A 13,650-nucleotide genomic window follows, 5' to 3' on the forward strand; every position below is an offset into this window, starting at 1 on the left:
TGACGTCACATCTCCACAAGGTGGTAGAGCGTTCCACTCACAACGGGGGACCATCAACAGTGGCATCTTTGCAGTTGGTAAAAGCTAAAATATAACAAATATTTTCAACAAGATAATAGAGAAATAATCATAGATTTTATTTATAAAGATAAGCTGTCATTTTATTTCCCTTGTACAGTATTGGTAAACCCTTCATAAAACCCTGTTTCATAGCCTCCTCTTATTACAAGACCGCGGAGAGACAAACATTACAACACCACTTTCCTGGCAAACCAAAACAGTGGTTGCACTTATTTATAACGGAGCGTATGTGCAATTTTTATGTTTACACTTATGTTATTACGTGTAGTGTTAATTATTGCCGTGGAAATACAGATGCCGGTGCAACCTTGTCACACACCAACGCCGCGGTCTTATTAGAGGAGGCTATGCCTGTTCCCATCATAGTAACATTATATTTAAGAAGTCTTTTGAATAGATGTAATTATACATGTTTTTAGGAAATTTAATCCAAATTGGTTGATTTTTACTCGAGTTATTGCGCTAATGGACATATGTGGAAAACGTCTCAGACACGTAGATCATTTTTAAAGCCCTAAAGTAGCTACCTATTACTTGATAGTAAAGAAAGAATCAACATGGGCGATGTAAATCATACCTTAATCCGATTATGTATACCAAACAACAGATTTTAACTTCAAATCATTCTTAACACAACTTCATCTATTATCGTTCACAGAACACCAATATATCTAGAGGAGAGCATTAAACTCAAACTTGATCAAAATAAAACGTATAAATCAGCACTTTTCAACAGTGTTCCTCTTATCATGCTATTTAGATTATAAATGGTAACTGTGTAATTCTTTATGAACTATTGATAACCAACTATAGGAATAGCTTCATACATGGTATAGAGAATATTGTTATTGTTGTTTTCATACTTCTTTTCTGTACTTTTTTGTCGAAGGATAGATTAGGTGTGGGCGTAGGCGATGGATTAATACAAAGATACTATTTTTTGGCACACTACCCAGACAGCACACTTTCTCCTCAGGACATCCCACGGATATTGCGACAGGATATGCAAGATATCCCATAGTGGTCCTATGGTCAACTTGGGATATCACAGGATATCCACAGGAATGCCTAATGTCCCCGCCCGGGGGATGTCCTACGGATAAGCTCACACGCATATCCATGGGACATCCGAGGTCATCCCAGGGTAGTCCTCAGGACATTCTCAGGACATATGGGACTACTATGGGATGTCCCTGGGATAAAGTGTGGTCTGGGCCTGAACATAAAAAACACAAAATAATATAGATTTAGTATGAAAAGCTTAATTATAAGTTTAGTAAATTGATTAAATAGTTAATAAACACAAATTTTGAAGAAAAAAACGAGAAAAAAGTTTTTGGCCCAGACGGGTTTTGAACCTGGTACCTTCGCCTTGTGAGCCTCTTACCTTACCTCCTGAGCTATCTGCGCTTGTTGATTATGGGTGTTTTCAAGTGGTTAAAGAGTAGCCGACAGTTGCAATGGTCGCAATACTTAAAATATTTTTGATACTACAGTATAGGCTATATATGGTTCTGTTAATCTGTTTAGACCTCAAGTAGTTGAATTGTTTTTCTGGTAGTTGGAGAGGATACTGGTATTTGAATATAGATTATTTAATCACCATTAGATTAGCACTGTAATAATTGATTGTTATATGATTAAAATTAGTTTTTTGTTGTTTTATTAATTTAAAGTTATAATTAAATTCACATTTCACACAACTATGATAGAACTCTAGTTTTCCTGAACTCAGTGGTAGTAATATGTCAGTAAAGTAAAGTCAACCCTTGCTAGCCATAGTATTAACAAGACATATTTTCAATCTGGGAAACCTTAAACTTTTAAAATAAATTATAAAACCTCAACATCTTAATGCGTAGGAATCTTATTTTTAGAAAAAAAAACAGACCAAAATTATTTGTTAAATAATGAAGACGGCCCAATTATAAATTCGGAATTACTGAAAATAATTACATCAAGAACAACACTGTAACATATCCAAAATTCAAAAGATTAATTTTTCTAATATTATTTTTTATTTTTCCAATATCCTTTAAATCATCTGTTTTAACTTTGTTTAAAATTAATTTATTAAGTAAATATTTACTTTTTGTACTAGTGTAAACACAGCCTGAAGATGGAAACCAAGTTTCTGAAAGCACCAGTGAAAAAAACAAATTATTATATATTGGCCTTGTTGAACATTTCAATTTAGATATACTGTACATTTCATCAGTGGTAGTATTTTTTTTCTTCAGTTTGTTCCCGGGACATTACGGTACATTACAGGATATCCAGTGGATTTTGTACATGTCCCGGGATGTCATGGGACATTCTGGGATATCCTATGGCATTCGTACATATCCCGGGACTTTACAGGATATCCTGAGGTTAACTTACAAATCCCGGGACATTATGGTATATTGTAGGATATCCTGTGGATTTCGTACTCGTCCCGGGATTTTGCGGGATATCCTGAGGATAGCGCACATATCCCAAGACATTCTCAGGACATATGGGACTACTATGGGATGTCCCTGGGATAAAGTGTGCTGTCTGGGTACACACTGTTTTAATAGGCTTTCCACGCATGAAATTAATCCGGAAAACGGTTGTTTGCCCCCTGGTTAATCAAGTAGGATTTCACTACGCACTACTGTTTTTTAGTTAAATTTTACCGTGCACCATACTGATTATAAATTATTGTAATACGTCAAGGAATCAATAAACGAAAAAATAACCTCTCTTAGAAGCTATGAGGCTGCATTTACTTACTTTCCCGTACTCTTTTTTGCAACACGCCAATTTTCCAACTAAACAACACAAAAACTGCGTACTTTTATTATGGAAAGTAAATAAAAAAGTCTTATAACACATAAAAAGTTTATTTTAGGTGTTATAAGACGTTTCTTTTATTTACTTTCCGTAAATTTAATAACAAGTAAAATGCTGATCAAGAATTTATTTACTTTTATTATGCACGTGTATTTCATGCACTCTTAAAAATAGGTTGGCAACACAGATACTACGACTACGATCAGCTGTCAGATCCGCCTATTGGGTCTGATATGATTATTAGAGTGTCTAATCGAAATCGATCACCACACATTTAAAGTATTTTAATAATTTTTAAGTATTTTAAATTTTGTAAGGACGCAATCAAGCCAAGAAACACAAGTAAAATTATAAATTATCAATTATTTAAGATGGTGACGCCATTACATTATAACAATAAATATTCAAGTAACAGACGGCAGTGGTGTGCTGGTGTGCCCAGATATTTACTTGGGGGGGGGGGGAGGGGGGTTGAAATATCGGTTCTCCACAGTCATCTAGTCTAATGTAAACACATTGTAGCACTCACTAACTTTGCATCAAAATAAAATGGCTCCGTGTTTAGCCCGGACGTGTTTGACGCGGACACCCTCAAAATGGTGGTGCGCGCGGACGGACGCTTTAGAAATCCCCGCGCCAAGGCCGGGTGGGTAATTCGGCACCTTTCGCCCCCATTATCGAGTAAGGACGCTCGGTGGCGTTTCCCTCACAACACAAAGATTTATAATTATCGTAACCAGAACTGGCCCGTAGCTACCAGTGGGAGAAAAAACTTTTATTTATTATTAATTCCATTCGGATTTCAAAAATGAAACATTATTATTATAAGACCTGTATAATTGCAAGCACGTTGCAATGTGCAACGGAATCTATACTATTATAAATTATAAATATTGGTTCTAGTAATCACTTTTAAATTTAACAATAAAATTTAAAAAAATTGAAAGTAAAGCCTTTAAATTTTACTATTACATCAAATATTGCACATGCTTATGAACAATGAACCTGAGCATGTTCCATAACAATTTACTTGATAATGATTACTTAGGTGTCTATTTTACAATCAAAATTTAAACTTCACTTTTAGTCCAGAACCACGGATGGGAACAAGACTGTTTCATGTTCGTAATGAAGGGGAGTAAAAAACACAGATAGAGATGTAATTTTAGACATTTTCGGAGACCTGAATTTACATGTTTAATTAAAACCCCTCAGGATTGGCCATGAACTTATATTCTAAAACAGAGCGGTACAGTTCTAGCTAGCTATAACCTAGAAATAAATCCTTAACAGTTTCGGATTCCACCATTTTGGCTACTAATTACTGCATAAGAGGACATGATGGTGAGTATATCAGCGAAACCACGAAATATATACGAAAAATATCGTTAAAAAAGTTATATTGACATTCACATTTGCATTGATTCAAGCGTTTAAACCATAACCCATGTGTTCCACGTTAATAATTGTATAAGCAATCGGAACTGGGCTATAATGCCGTTATTTTAAATACAAAATTAATGTAGGTTAAGATAAGGTTTCCGTCATAAATATGACATATTTAAGTAAATAAAATATACATGTTGATCTTTAGCTTATGTTCTTTATTTTCATACCTACTAATAATTGTTGCGGCACGTGATGCGCCAATGTTTTGGTAATAATACAAACGAACACTTTCAACTAAACTATGATTTTATTGATGTAGATATGATATAAGCAAATTATATCAGTGGACTGTATAGTGAAACTGTAATAAATTAATTTCTATAACGAAACTACTAAATGTGGATTAAGAGTCATAATTTAAGACTAATGAAATACGTGAGATGCTGAAAGAAAACAATGTTACTCGGCTGACACGACAATCAGTAGGCTACTGATCACATAGACCACAGGCCACATAGCACTACCACCCCACGGTCCTAGATAGAAAAGGAGTTTTTGTGACCGTATTTGTTCTTTACGCAGAAGGACGGTCTCAACTGCTTTGTTAAGAAGCCGACTAATTGCCCTAGCAGAACGAATGAGTGGTTTATGCGATCGTAAACAACTCTTAATGTTTGACAATATTTGAAATTTAGAAACGTAACTATCTCCTAACAGCATAAATATTAATATACCCAACAGATTAATTAAATACACTCTCCCCAACAATGATTGTTTCAAGCAAAAAATACTCATAAATAAAAAATGTTTGAATGAACAGTATACAAGTATTTGACAAAAATCGTTTACGCCATCTTTAATTTTGGACTTCAGAGACTCCGATTTCTTTACACCGTTTCACTAGTAAATGCACACAATTCTTAGTCAAAATAACCAATCTTTAATTAAGCAATTTTCTTAGGGTTGTCTTACGGATTTACTCGACTATATTCAAATCTTTGAATTATGTTTCAATTGTTTACTTATTAGTTCAGTATATTTTGAATACACAGAAATTTATGTTGATGACTAATGCTGTGAATACAATTCAGTGACATAAGAACCAAAAATCTATGTAAATAATACCCCCGCCGCAACAAACCTGCAGACTTTGCAGAATTTCCATTTACCGGGTTCGATTTTTACTAAAATATTCATAAAAAATTGTAAGCTCTACAAAATGGCTTGGAGGGAAATGATAAAACTTTGTGTTTTTAGGGTCAAACATAGGAAAAATCAATTTTCACCCCGTAAAACACCCTATCAAAACGAAAAAGTAAATCGGTCCTGGATCTAGTCTTACCATGAGACCTACTGTAATTGCTATATGGAATATATGGGAAATTCGCTAAAATTAGAGTTTTGTCTGTACATGGCTTAGAATGATAAATGTTTCGGTTAGTTTCATCGTATGGAACGAGTCATACGATAGGAAAGCAGAAACGCGTGCTTACTCAATTTCTGCATGCCTGTCTGTGACGCACAAGATGTTACTTTACGCTCTCTTCGACGGGAAAACGAACAAACAGATCACGATGAAACTATTTTGATGTATTCTCTACAAGCTTGAGAAGGCTTTTAATTACTTGAAACGTGCCTATGTCCATTGGAAATAAAAAAAATACGAACACTCAAAACCCCAGTTTTGCGCGTAAGGCTCATTTTGTTCTAGGTGAAACCATTGACTAACCAACCACTAGTAGACTTATTATCCCATTGTAAATTTTGAAGCTCGTCTTTCGTGTCTAGTTCATGTTCGGCGACACTGCGTGCGTTAGTGTCGACGGATTTTTTTATTATTTTAGGGTTAATTTAAGGATTTGTGCTTTACTGTTTGGTTATGCACCGGCTTCAGCTGTTCCATACGGGATGAGAAATCTACTAGGGGAGTATGTTTGATCTATGGCTTTACTTTAATCAAGTCAAGTGATCTATAAATTAAATAATAGTGGTCGTCCGGTGGTCGAAAACTCGACCATAACATGTAATGTACACCGTATTCACTATTGGATACTGAAGTAAACATCCCATCTATATGGACCAGCTGTCGCCATTTTTTTACTAAAAAAAAACATGTAGATGTGTGAGCCAATCACCGAATGTTTGTCTTAAATTCTATTTTCTACCTTATTTTTGGTTGGATTCCACAGCATTTTAGAGTTTCATGATTTGTCTAACCCTTCTAAAATCTATCATTTCAGCCTCTGGATTGCTTATTTAATCAAATAAATAGTAAAGTCTTACCTTAGCAATCCTTATTAAGGTGGTCCGATATTAATTTCAAACCCGTAGGTTCATCATCAGTCGGAAGTTTAGGTAGACCAAATGTTTGTTAGAAAATCCACCCGATGGGTTTCGTAGAGATGTTGACATTTAACACGAAGACACACATTAAAGTTGACATAAATAATATTCGTAGTTTAGGGATAAAAACCATGGTTTTATAAAACAGTGGGATAAATGTCATTTTGTACATGGTTTATTGCCTTCTAAAATGTCAACATTTAAAATTTGGACGTCCACGGGGAGTAACCAGAGGTGAATAGGCATACATGTTACTGTAATTGGGTTATTAGAAATCTACTAGGTGAAACCCGTCGAAATCGACGGTTACTTTCTTCAAGGCTTACCTTAATTCATCTAACTGCAATAAATTGGGTGAAATATACACATTTTGAGCATTTAGCATTGTTTTAAGAGTAATAAGTGTAACAACAATAATGATATTAATTGCGTTAGTTGCCAAATTTGGTTGATCATTCAATGAATAACATATTCCCCATACCGTACGTCATCGGTGTTATTATTAGTATGTTATATTGTATCTCTTTCTTAGGAAGAACTTTTAAACAGTATTAAAATCGTATTGGTGGATCTTTTGTAGTTAAACACTTCCGTGATTTGTAACATGGTTTTATTTCAAAAGAAAATAATGTTTGGGAAGACATATTCTAACTTCAAAGGGGTATATCCGTTACAGTGTAAGTTTCATTTTTCCTTCGTCACGTCGCGTCAGTTCATATCGTACTTCTGTGCTAATGAATGAACCCTCTAGCATATTTTTGAGAAATTGATTGTGGTTTACTGCTGGAATTCCTTGACATGGGGGATGTCAGTTAGTTGTCTCAGCCTTATCCATAAAGTTGTCAATATAATCTCTCTACGGAATGTTAGGTGTAGTGGAATACTTGAAGTGAAGTTGGCTTTTATTCTTGAACTGAGGGGCCTTCTAGTTCATATGGTCATGCGGTTTCATTGACAACAAATAATGCAAATGACATAGCAATGGGACATTTCCAAAAAGCAAAAATACTGTAAATTGGCTGTTACGTATATATTGACGTTTACATATTGTTAATCAACGTATCTTATAAAGGATTATGTGATCTAGTTTAAAAGGAATATGGCCTTTCTGTCATGAGAGTAGCTGCTTAAATAGTATTTTCTCTTTGTGCCATATTTTACAGCCAAAACGTCGTGTTATTTTCAATAATGTTACCAAACCAGTGTGCCAAAGTCCGTAACAAAGGCAGGTGTAAATATTTTTTCAAGATGGGTACCATTTTAGGCAAGGTTTCTATGTTTGGATTTTATTAGACACGATAAGAGCAGATATTTCCACATAAATATTTGATATGTGTAGAATAATATGATAAAATGTAATGTAGGCAAAAATGGTGAAAAAGCAGACACCTACCCGTACAATAGATATAAGATAGTTCAATAAGAAATACTTTAAGAATTGCTGTGATAAAAGGATCTATATATTAATTTGAAACTGTTTTTCTTTGTGACAGCTATTTTGAGAGAACGGCTGGGCGTAGTAACTCGGTAGAGGTGTCTAAAGAAAGGTCCTGGTCTGTAGATGAGCCATCAAAAGAGAAACATGGAGAATTCCCTCGGGGCTCTGCCCCAGTGGCCTTTAAATTCCCATCCCATGTTATTCTTATGGAGGAAAACGAGGTTTTTGTCACAGCTAATTTGAGAGAACGGCTTGGCGTAGAAACTTATTAGGGGTGTCTAAAGAAAGGTATTGGTCTGTAGGTGAGCCCTCAAAAGAGAAACGATGTAAGTTTCCTTGGGGCTCTGCCCCAGAGGCCTTTAAAGTTCACTCTGCAATTTTGTTTACATTTTGACCATATGGATAATTTTACACTACTTTTAATGAACCAGCTGTTAATTAAAATTGTATTCAAAGGTCTACTGAAACTGTCAGAATTAAATGTTTACATTATTATTTATGATTTTAAATGGACGAGCTCACATATGAAGTTAAACGGGGCAAAGCCCGCGGGTACAGCTAGTCTATCATAAAGTTTAAGATTAAATAAACCTACCACATAGTTGTTTTGGTTTTTTTTGGATCAGCTGTCTGAAGTTGTGAAATAGGCATTTGAAAGTTCTGGTTGTTTACATTTAAATGTCAAAGCAAATGTAAACATTGTGAATTTTATCATGCTTCCATGGAGACCAATTATTTGATTTCTGACAACAGCTGGAGTTTCGAAACAATGTTTGTTTCTCATGTTAATCTTATGGAGAAATACAAAAATTTAAGGGGCCCCAGGGCCTCACTCTCTAATTATTTACCTAAAAAGAAAGTTTCCTGCACAACTTCACGTTACGCTCTTTCCAATGACACCAAAAACATGTCAATCGGTTCAGTAGTTTCGGAGGAGTAATTGTCACAAAAATCCTGCTTGCGTATTAAATAAGTATAGATTCTCCACTGCATGGCAAGTTTTTTATAGTTTCAACAAAATGATGAATTTATGATACGGTTGAAATGTTTTGTTCAAAAAGCTATGCTTTATTGCTCTTAGAAAATTTTAAATTACGAAATAAGTGTGACTTATTAATTTCAAAGGAACATATAACTATTCCTTATCGGGTTAGCTTATACATATTGTAAGGTTGGCACTTGCCTTTTTTCCTACTTTCAATCACCATTTATTTTTAAATTCAAGAAAGAACACCTGAGATTCATTTATTGGTATAACAGTTTTTGATAATCGGGTTGAAAATTGTGTCATAGATGAGTACGTTGAGGATGAGAGCTGTGTTCAAGTTTTGGAATAGACTAACTACGGAGTCTATGGTTTTGGTAAAGTAGGTGAACTAATGTCAATTCAGGTATTAAAAAAAAATGTGTACACAGTTTTTACTTTGATGTACACATGTAGCTAGGTTGAACAACGCATCTAAACCTCACTACATGTAAAACATTCGGAAACACAACAGTGTCATCAAATCTCATCGCATTTGCATAATTTGTTACCAATGCTGGACTAGGTTATGGATTTGGTTCCGCAAATGTTCAAGATTTGTGATAAAATTTCCTACAATTATGGTTCGTTCCAATCCACGAAATACATGCACAGCTTTATGTGATCTATATGGCCAAGGCAAAACTACCCCATAAGTTAATGAATTATCAAGTAAGAACAGGATGATTACATACATGGGTCGATGTGGCAAGAGAAGGATTTAAAATTGCTGAGATCGAAGTAAGAATGTTACTGCTTTCTGGAGAATCAGATATTTTTATAAAAAAAGGATGAAGATTTACATCTTTTAAGATAAATCCAGATACAATCTGAATGATTTTCCTAAAGCAGATGGAATTAGTGGTTAGTAATAAATATTGACTCTTTCCGTAACATGATAGACTAATTATATGAACTCATTCTCCGATATAGTGAAAGTGGCTTTGGTATGAAACAAACTCATGAAAAAACAATTATAAGACTCCTTAAAAACCTTTTGGGCAACCTAAAGCCGATAAAAAAAGGTAGGAAATATTGTGTTAAATGAATTCATCAATCACGTTTTTTAAGGAATACAATCGTCATAGGCCTACTTATTATTGCTTATCCTCCCTTCATATAACTAAGATTTTAATGACTTCACTCTATCCAACGCAGTTAGCTGAATTTACATAAAACCTCAAGATTAACCGTCGATTTCGACGGGGTTCCACTAGTTTTCCACTGATTTCGTAATGGAAAGTTGCAAAACATGACATGATAAAGAAGAAAATCAATTTTTGTTTAATCAGAAAATAACATTGCAAATACTTATTTGGTAGAATTCAGTAACTCCCAATAAATGTGTGTTGTTTGAAATACAATTTAAAAATGAACAGCTGTTTCATTAAAAAGTATTATTCACATGGTCAAAATGTAAACAACTCTGTGGAGGGATCTTTAAAGGCTTCTGGGGCAGAGTCCTAAGGGATTTTGTATGTTTTTCTTTTGATAACCTCATCTACAGACCAAGGCCTTTCTTTGGACACCTCTACCAAGTTTCTACGCCGAGCCGTTCTCTCAAATTAGTGGGGACAAAGTTTCCAATTAAATATTTAGATTCACCCATGTTAATCTTATGGGAGAAACTCCAACATTGATGGCCTGTGGGGAAAAGCTTGAGGACTTTTATTACAGGTATTGGTGAACGGGGTGTCTACACAAAAAATACTTTATTTTGACACGTCGTTTGTAAAAATCCGTCCATTATTAACGGAGGAGTAGTCTTTCGTAGAAATTGCCTTCACGTATTATTATGCATATAAGGATACTATTATAAAGAAGAGGTGGTGTCTGTGTGTTTGTATGAGATAATCTCAAAAACTACTGAACCGACTGGGCTCAAATTGCACACAACTGTAGCTACAGCTCCGAGGATACATAATAGAACTATTCCCGCTTCGATATTGTCCTAGGGCTCTGCCCCGTGGGCTTTCAAAAATTTGAGGTGAGAGATTTAAAAGTAAATATTGATTGATGGTATCCATGGTAACAAAGAACAAACCTACAAAGCTCAAAAATTTAAACAAGCAGAACTAACAAACTGTCAAATGAATTTTGATTTCACAAGCCACACAGCTGGTTCAAACAAATTAAATACTGCACGAATGTTAGAACAGAGAGGGTAAGGATTATAAATTTAAAATAATGATGTCACTAGCCCTATTGTAAACATTATTTAATATTACTGAAATGCTTAAATGGAGCTGTCAAACCATAATATGTTAATGTGATTTTATAAGTATAGGATTCTTTCAGTTACTTTTGTTTATGTTTATGATCTATTATACTGAGTCTGTTCTAATATTTGTGAAATGCTGTAATAATGTTTTACTGGGAAAAATTTGTTGTAAAAAAAATCATTTATAGATACCGGTATAGGAACTAATTAATATTCTATAATCATTGCCGTATCAACCTAGGCCCTTATCGTGAGTTTTATGAGGTTTATTTCTTTGAATTATTTTTGTGTAAACCAGTAATATATAATCCCCCTGCCGCAGCAAATCTATAGACTGAGCGAATTTCCATTTGCCTGATTATAATTTCACAAAAATATGTTAGAAAATTACCCATAATTTTCCATATTTATTTATATTTTCCTTTTTTTCTATTTTTTGGTTTGGAACTATTGTGATAGCTTTTCGTTTACAGTGCAAACCATTAAACACATTCTTTTATTATACCTTTAAATCCATCATTGGTTTTGTATCGTAGGTAGGCCGAGCCTAAATAAGTATTAACAGTATGAGTTAACAAAAACGTACTATTATCAAGTTAAGTAATACAGTTAAAGTTTGTTTCTAAATTAAATGGTAGGAGTGAAACCATTTGTCATTTTCAAAGAACCTGTGTATCTTTTGCATACTGACCCCGTTGCAAGGCACGGGTATAGCTGTTGGCAAATACGAATAGTATCGCTGATTTGCAGTAGTTCAATAAAATAACAAGCGACCGGCTGACCGGCACAACTAATTGTGACCAACGGGATTGATTTATTTAGTATCTTATATGTATTAGAAATCATGTACTACCACAAAGTCTTCTTTCTACATCAATTACAATTCCATAATACCCCCACCGCAGCAAACCTGCAGCCAAAGCAAATTTCCATTTGTGTGGCTTTATTTTCAATTCAATCTAATTCAATAACGTTAGGTTTAACGAGTACCTAGGTTTGCTGCCTACATGGAGGGTAACGGAGTGTGATTTTTAGAAAAATATTATTAGCTTAGTATGAAATAAATAAATTTGCCAAGTTTAAAGAAAATCTATTCATAAACGAGCAATATTACAAAAGGTTTACTTATCCGACTAAATATTATAAGTAAGAAAGTTTTAATGTATATGGATGTATGGATGGATGGATGGATGGATGGATGGATGTTTGTGACAAGTAAACGCGAAGAATACTAAACCGACAAGGTTGAAATTTGGTATGACGATAGCTGACATTCCCGATTAACATATAGACATATTCTTACCTCAAAATTCCTTTCAGTTTCCGCCCCAGTGGCTCTGGCCATGGAGTGTCTCATGTTAACCTTATGAGTATTCATATTTAAAGAAATTAAAGAATTTTGTCAGCCTTTTCAACTGCACAAAAGTTGGTTCTATGATATTAAATAGCATGAAAAAGTTATAAGGCTTGCCAATAGGGGAGGCAAAACGCGATAATTCCTCGGACGATTCGGTAACGGGGATATTCCCCGCGAGCCGGGTAGATGCAGGGAGACGTCCGCTCAATTACCCACCCGAACCAGTTTTGTCCGGCTCACGCACTGTCCGCCTCACGCACGTCCGGGGGAAACACGGCACCAAATAAAATACCGTTAAGGTATTGTTTGTCACTCAATCCTGGCACTTTATAAAAAGATTATTTTTACTGACATATTTATTTTCCTACATGTTTAGCCAGTTACAGTGAGATAAGCCAGTGATTGGTTTGAATAAGGTATAAGGTAACGAGTTAATGAATCCGGGAGTGCACACTCTTCACCTCTTCAAGCCGTCTTTGTGGCACTTCAACAATTAATTAGGCAATAATACATCATATGGTGGTGGGCTAATGGAGTGACACTTCTTATTGGTGACCTGAGCTCCTACAATTATTTAAACAAACACCATAGTTATGTTATCATCATAAGTTGCGGTTAATATTATTTAGCAACCCTAGCAGCCCATTGTATTGATATGCATAATCACATTAACAACATAAGTTAAGAATATGCATAATAGTTCGTTGTCAGCTAAAAAGGTATGCACGACCAACGGCAGTGCTGTAAAAATGTTGCTTTGTTATTGATGCCGATGCCCGATGGCAGCCTTGATACACGGCCAGGCCGGCACCGCCTTAAAAGGTGGCCGTTATTGATTGGGTGTACGGCCACCTTAAAGGTGGCCATGTAGGGTGGCTTTGCTTGATATTATCATCGATGTATAATAACTCTACGATATTATTTTGAAATATGCTTGATACTCCTAAAGTATGTTTAATCTATGATGAAATACTACGTGA

Source organism: Macrosteles quadrilineatus, unplaced genomic scaffold (genome assembly GCF_028750875.1).
Source record: "Macrosteles quadrilineatus isolate MER2022 unplaced genomic scaffold, UCM_ALF_1.0 Scaffold_2__2_contigs__length_208266976, whole genome shotgun sequence".
In the NCBI taxonomy this organism is placed as follows: Eukaryota; Metazoa; Arthropoda; class Insecta; order Hemiptera; family Cicadellidae; genus Macrosteles; species Macrosteles quadrilineatus.